Raw genomic sequence first — 6,694 nt, 5'->3', positions numbered from 1 at the left:
ACTATAGTACTTGGAGACTTCAATACACTCCACTGAAGAAAAGATAGAACTCAACAAAGATACTGAAGAATTAAACCACACAATAAACCAACTTGCCTTCACAGATATTTATAAGCTAATGCACCCCAAATAAACACAGTAGTCCTTCTTCTCCAATGTGCATGGAATGTTCTCCAGAATAGATCACATTCTAGGTCACAAAGCAAGCATCAAAAAATTAAAAAACATAGAAATAGTACAAAGCATCTTTCCAGACCATATGCTACAAAATTAAAAATTAATAACAAGAAAATAAAGGAGAAAAAACCATACATTTGGAAGTTGAACAACACCTTGCTTGAAGAAATAAAAAGTGAAATAAAAAAGTTTCTTGAAACAAATGACAATGAAAACACAACTTACCAAAACCACTGGGAAACAGTCAAAGCAGTAATCAGCAGTAATCAGAGGTCAATTTAGAGTAATAAACAAACACATCAAAAGGCAAGAAAAACTAACCATTGACTTTCTAACCCAACATCTCCAGCAAATTGAAAAAGAACAGCAAGAAAACTCGACACCCTTTAAAACAACTGAAATTATAAAAATTAAGCAGAAACAAATGAAATAGAAAACCAAAAAATTTTGAAACTATCAACAAAACTAGGAGTTGGTTCTTTGAAAAGGTCAATAAAATCAACAAACCTCTAGCAAAACTGACAAAAGAAAAGAAGAAGACACAAATAATCTGAATAAGAAATGAATCAGGCAACATCACAACAGAACCAACTAAAATTAAAAAGCTAACGTTAGAGTATTATGAAAAACTGTACTCAAACAAATATGAAAACCTAGAAAAAATGGATGAATACTTAGAAATGCACAACGTACCTAACGTGACACAAACCGAATTGAACATCTAAACAGACACATTACAAAAAAAGAAATTGAAATGGTAATACAACTTCCAACCAAAAAAACCCCCTCAAGCAGACTTTCACAAGTGAATTTTATCAAACATTCAGAGAAGAACTGTCACCAATTCTGCATAAATTAATTCAGAAAAATAGAAAAAGCTGGAATTCTCCCAGTCTCATTCTATGAAGCAAACATATCCTTGATACCAAAGCCAGTAAAGGACATCATTAAAATAGAAAACTATAGGCCAATATCTCTCATGGACATGTTGTTATTGTTATGTGTCGCCGAGTCGCTTGCGACTCATAGCGACCCTGTGTACAACAGCCCTAAACTCCACTCTGTCATGTGCCAATCATACTGTCTCCGACATGCCCATTCTGATTACCCCAGTTACTGAATCAATCCACCTCATAGTCCCCCTCCTGCTCTGTCCCTCCACCTTCCCAAGCATGATGTCCCTCTCCAAGAACCGGTCCCTCCTTACAACATGTCCAAAGTATGTTAGACGGAGTCTCAGAAACCTTGCCTCCAAAGAACCACCTGGTTTAACCCTTTCCAGGATGAATCTGTCTGTTTTTCTAGCAGTCCATGGTACCCTCAATACTATTCTCCAGCACCACAGCTCAAAGGCATCAATTCTCTTTATATCCTCCTTAGTCACTGTCCAACTCTCTGATGCATAACAAGTGAGAGCAAAGACCATGGCCTGTATCAGATGCACCTTAGTCTCCAGAGAGACACCATTGCTCTTCAGTACTTTGGAGAAGTCTCTAACAGCAGACTTTCCCATAGCAATATGTCTTTTAATTTCCTGGCTACTGGTGCCAAGAGTGTTGACTGTGGATCCAAGCAAACTAAAGCTGTGACCAATCTCAATCTTCCCCATCATCCTGATGCTGCCAATTGGTCCAGTGGTGAGAATCTTTGTTTGAGCTTTAATCCATATTGGAGGCTGCAGTCCTTGACCCTCTACAGCAGGTGCTTCAGGTCCTCCTCAGTTTCAGCAAGCAGGGTTGTGTCATCTGCATAATGCAGATTGTTGATGGATCGTCCACCAATCCTGACACCACACTTTTCCTCATAGAGCCCAGCCTCTTGGATAATCTGTTCTGCATGCAGGTTGAAAATGTATGGAGACCGGACGCATCCCTGGCATACGCCCTTCCCAATTTTGAACCATGCAGTGTTTCCTTGCTCTATTCTGACGACTGCCTCTTTATCCAAGTAGAGGTTTCACATTAGCATGATCAATTGTTCTGGGATTCCCATTCTTCTCATATCCACACAGATTAAAAATGCTGGATAAAATACTGACCAATAGACTCCAATGATACATCAACAAAATAATTCACCGTGACCAAGTAGGATTCATAACAGGTATGCAAGGATGGTTCAACATAAGGAAAACAATTAATGTAATTCACCACATTAATAAAGCAGAGAACAAGAACCACATGATTCTGTCAATTGATGCAGAAAAGGCCTTTGACAAAATCCAACACCCATTCCTGAATAAAAAACTTATTAAAAATAGTATTAGAGGGGAATTTCTCCAACTCAGTAAAAAGTATTTATTCAAACCCGAGAGCCAACTCTCTTCTCAATGGAGAGAGATTAAAGCATTTCTTTAGATAACAGGAACTAGGCAAGGATGACCACTATCACCTCTCTTATTCAATTTGGTACTGGACATCTTAATGATAGCAATAAGACAAGAGAAGGAAATAAGAGGTATCCAAAGTGGCAAAGAGGAGGTAAAATTATCTCTCTATGCAGATGATATGATAGTATACCTAGAAAACTCCTGAAGACTCTGCAAGAAAACTATTGAACACAGTGGACCAATTCAGCAAAGTAGCAGGATACAAGATCAACATACAAAAATCAGTTGGGGAAGGCTGCGAGGCAGGGTCCGGCTGTCCGGCTGCCTCCACCCTGGCTACCTCTTCAGGGGGGCATGTTGGAGGCCAGGTGGGGTGCTGAGAGGACCCTAACCCACGACTGTAATCCCATCAGGTGCTAGCCTTGGCCTTTAACACATTTTGGCCTTCCACTGGGGAGCAGTGTGAGTTTCCATTATTGAGTGCTCTTCCGTTGACTACACGGTGGCGTTCGGAGAGCTTTAGTGAACTGGCTAGTTTGGAAAAGAGGGTAAGAGGATTACTCGGGGCCATGGGGGGGGGGAAGGGCGAGCGTGCGCTCTGCGCATGCTCAGTGCTTCCCCTACCTCCTGGCTTTCCGTTGGTTTCCGCGTCTCAGTTCCAAGCAGTCAGGAACCCTGTAGGAGAGGGGGTTCGAGTCCCGACCCTCTGATGGCGCCTCTGAGACTTCAAGTAAATCCATTCTCAAAGATGTAGTGGCATATGTTGAAGTGTGGCCATCAAATGGAACAGAACATTATTGTAAGGCATTTTCGAACCAGCTTATGGATATGGGGGCAAAGATTTCAAAAACTTTTTTATTATTATTAATTTGTGTGTGTGTGTGTGTATCGTCAAATCAGATCTGACTGGTACAGGAGGAGATTGTTCCTCCTTCTCCAGCAGAGCATCTGGTGGATTTGAACCGTGCACCTCTGGGATTGCGGTTTCAAAAACTTTTAACAAACAGGTTACCCATGTTGTTTTTAAAGGTGGATACCAGAGCACTTGGAATAAAGCACAGAAGAATGGAGTAAAGCTCGTTTCTGTGCTCTGGGTTGAAAAAAGCAGGACAGCTGGAGTACACATTGATGAATCATTATTCCCTGCATCTAATACTAAAGGACAGCTACCAAGCCTAATTTAGAAAAAAAAAAAGTAAGTGTATGCAGCCCAAAGATTTTATTTCTAGAACACCAGAAAATGATAAAAGACTTCAAAGGAAATTTGAGAAAATGACTGAAGAGCTACAAAGGCAAAAAACAAGTCTAGACAATGCTGTGCTGGCTTTTTTATACTAATCCAGTGGTCCATTAATGTATAACTCCACATTTCAAACGAACAGTTATCATCACAGTACAATGGAGAAAAGATCACAGGAAATGAAAGAGAAAATGGAAAACCTTTCCCCTACATCTTCCCAAATGATTGAAATGTCTCGTGATAGTACAGTTAAATCACTGTGTCTAAAATCTTAGGACATTTCACACAATACTTCTTGTTCAGATGATTCCTTTGCTGCGGTTTTTGGTTCATCATTTGATGGTAGTTGTGGAAACTCAAAATGTCAAAATCAGAAAATGAACTTGGGAGGACTTAATGAAGAAATTCAAAGAATTTCCTTACCTGTTTTGAAAACAAGTGGTATTCATTCAGCATCATCTTGCAGCTCGCCCAACAAATTAACACCTCAAAGACCTGTGAGTAATCTTTCACACAATGAAATAAATTGGCCAAGAGAAAATGTAGGTGAAATAGTTACCCCTGACAACAGACAATCTGAAGGATTATCTAAGAAGATCTTTGATGAGAACTACAATTTTTCTCCTACAGTAGAAGGTCATATGTCAGTACCTTTAAGACCCAGCAGTTCCTCAGCAAAGAGTAAAAGAACATTAGAGTACTTATGTTCACCTTCTAAAGAAATGCTAAAGAAAAGAAGAGTTAGCACTCAATCTGTAATATCAAAATTGAAACAGTTTTCATCAGAAAACATGCCACAGTGTGCAACTGAATCTGTTTTAGAGACTGCTGATTGTGAGGAGTTTTCATCATATGATGATTATTTTTCACCTAAGAATCTTAAGGAAAGGAATTCAAGGATTCTTCTCCCTGAAGTTCAGTTACCATCAAACCTTAAATTCAGTTGTAAAAGTCTTTCTAAGAATGAGAGAACAAGTATATTAAAAATGTCTGATTTTTCTGTATGGGTAAAGACTTCAGATCAACTGACATTACTGATTTAACAGTAAAAACTAGTTCTTGTCTTCAGAAGCCTACAAATTATGAAGATAATGCGGCTTTGGCCTTCACAGTTTCAAGCAAACATCTACAGCTGAAGAAACACCACAATGTTATAGACAAATTGACCCTCAGAAAAGAGAAGACCCAACCAAAGAAGGAAATAACTTTACTTCTACTATCATTAAAGAACTTGCTCATCAGAAAGAGTATCTAGAGAAAGAACGTGAGGGAGATATAACTCCATTGAAAGAAAGCACTAATAATATGAAAGAATTGATTGATACCCATAACTGTCACAAGGAAGAAGGTACCACTTATGAAAGGTTGAAGTCTCCTGAAAGTGAGACACAAAATGAATATATACTAAACTTTGTAGGTGGTTGTAATATGGAAGAATCTACAGAAGAAATGAAAAATGGATCCAGAGGACATAATGAAAGTGTTAAAAATGGACAAACAAGCTATGATATTTTACACGGCTCACTTGAAGACACTAAAGAACTTAACAGACCTCAGGAAGAATCAAACAAAAGAAGCAAAGTAAAAAAGGAAAAAGACATTGAATACTTCAAGCTTCCATTCTAAAATTTCAGCCATAGGTCAAGCAGGAACAGGAAGTTAGCCAGTATATGTACTACCTGGCACAAGAAATTATTAACTTATTTGATCTCAAAATAGAAAAATAGGCAACAAGAAAAAATAACAAACCAGATTCTCTGTCTCTCGCCCAGCAGAGACAAGGTTTCTCTAAGCCATCAATCCATTTACAGAAGTCACCAAATGATTGGACTACAAAAAAAGCTGGCACCAAATTCAAGGAAAGAATACTCAGAAAGAATAAAAATCAGATTCTTTCCATGCTTCTGATGGGAAAAAGGCTGGAAAACAGAATTAGTAGCTGGACTCATCATTGAATTTACTTGTCAAGAATGGAGCACAGAGGACTCAGAGCCCACGTGACCTGAGTGAGGAAAGAGGAGGATCTGAAAGAGAGGCTAATCGCACTGTGTCATGGCACTGCAAGTTGAAAAGACAAACTACACTTGACAATTAAAGAAACTTTTATTCACATTATTGTATTAAGCACTTCATGATTCATGTCTTCATGACTGAGAAATGTCTCAAAGAAAAGAGTCTTGAGTTTTATAGAGGCAGGTAAATAAAGGCTTCATTAGCCAGTCTTAAGAAAATCTTGAAGAAGGATGTACTTAACCCAACTCATGGAAGAAGGATATTGATTGAATTGATCTTTGAATATGTGAAAGCAGGGTGATCTTTGAGTGTTAAACTTTTTGTTAGAACATAAAAGTTTGTGGAGATTAAACCAGTGCTATATTTTCTGGAAATACAAGGATCAGGTAGAGTTCAGAAATACCCTAGAAAATCCTCTTTTAATTAAAAATATGTGTACCGACTAAACTTGGGCCTCAGTTGTAAAGTAATGTGATTTTTTAGTATTTATTATGGTTGATCCTGATAAATCCTAATTTATTTCCTCTGATCATTTCCAGTAATGTTAAAAGTAAGTTCACTGAATATATTTAGTTTACCATCATTAAAGAAATGAATCAGCCATATTGTCTTAGGTTTTATTAGTGAAGTATGACATATATGTGATGATAACAGTTATGAAATGGCTTATATTTTCATCTGATTATATTTTGTAAAGATTATATTTGTAAAACTGTCAGTGTCATCATTACTTTGAGTAGTATTATTAATAAAGTACCTTATTAGACATGATTCTAATTTCTAAGGTGATTCACATGCGATAGCAAAAGGCCAAGTTGCCTGAAAGCCACAAAAATATTTTTTGAGTAACTCTGTTAGTAACTTGTATTTATTACACTTTTTCTCTTTTGTATAATTGATTGTTATAAGATACTTTTGGAATCTCTAGTAGTTGTAGC

At 37.6% G+C, this 6,694-nt stretch overlaps 2 pseudogenes; one reads left to right on the top strand and one right to left on the bottom strand.

Moving 5' to 3' along the window:
* Positions 1 to 3,074, bottom strand: part of LOC102850165 — a 38,993-nt pseudogene extending 35,919 nt beyond the window's left edge.
* On the top strand, positions 3,073 to 4,998 carry LOC102849757 (annotated as a pseudogene).
* Positions 4,999 to 6,694: the final 1,696 nt, after the last annotated feature.

This window comes from Elephantulus edwardii, unplaced genomic scaffold (assembly GCF_000299155.1).
Source record: "Elephantulus edwardii isolate Elephantulus edwardi_28Jun2011 unplaced genomic scaffold, EleEdw1.0 scaffold00467, whole genome shotgun sequence".
NCBI classification, from domain to species: domain Eukaryota; kingdom Metazoa; phylum Chordata; class Mammalia; order Macroscelidea; family Macroscelididae; genus Elephantulus; species Elephantulus edwardii.
The sequence above is the reverse complement of the archived record's forward strand: the minus strand, read 5'-3'. Positions and strand labels throughout refer to the sequence as shown.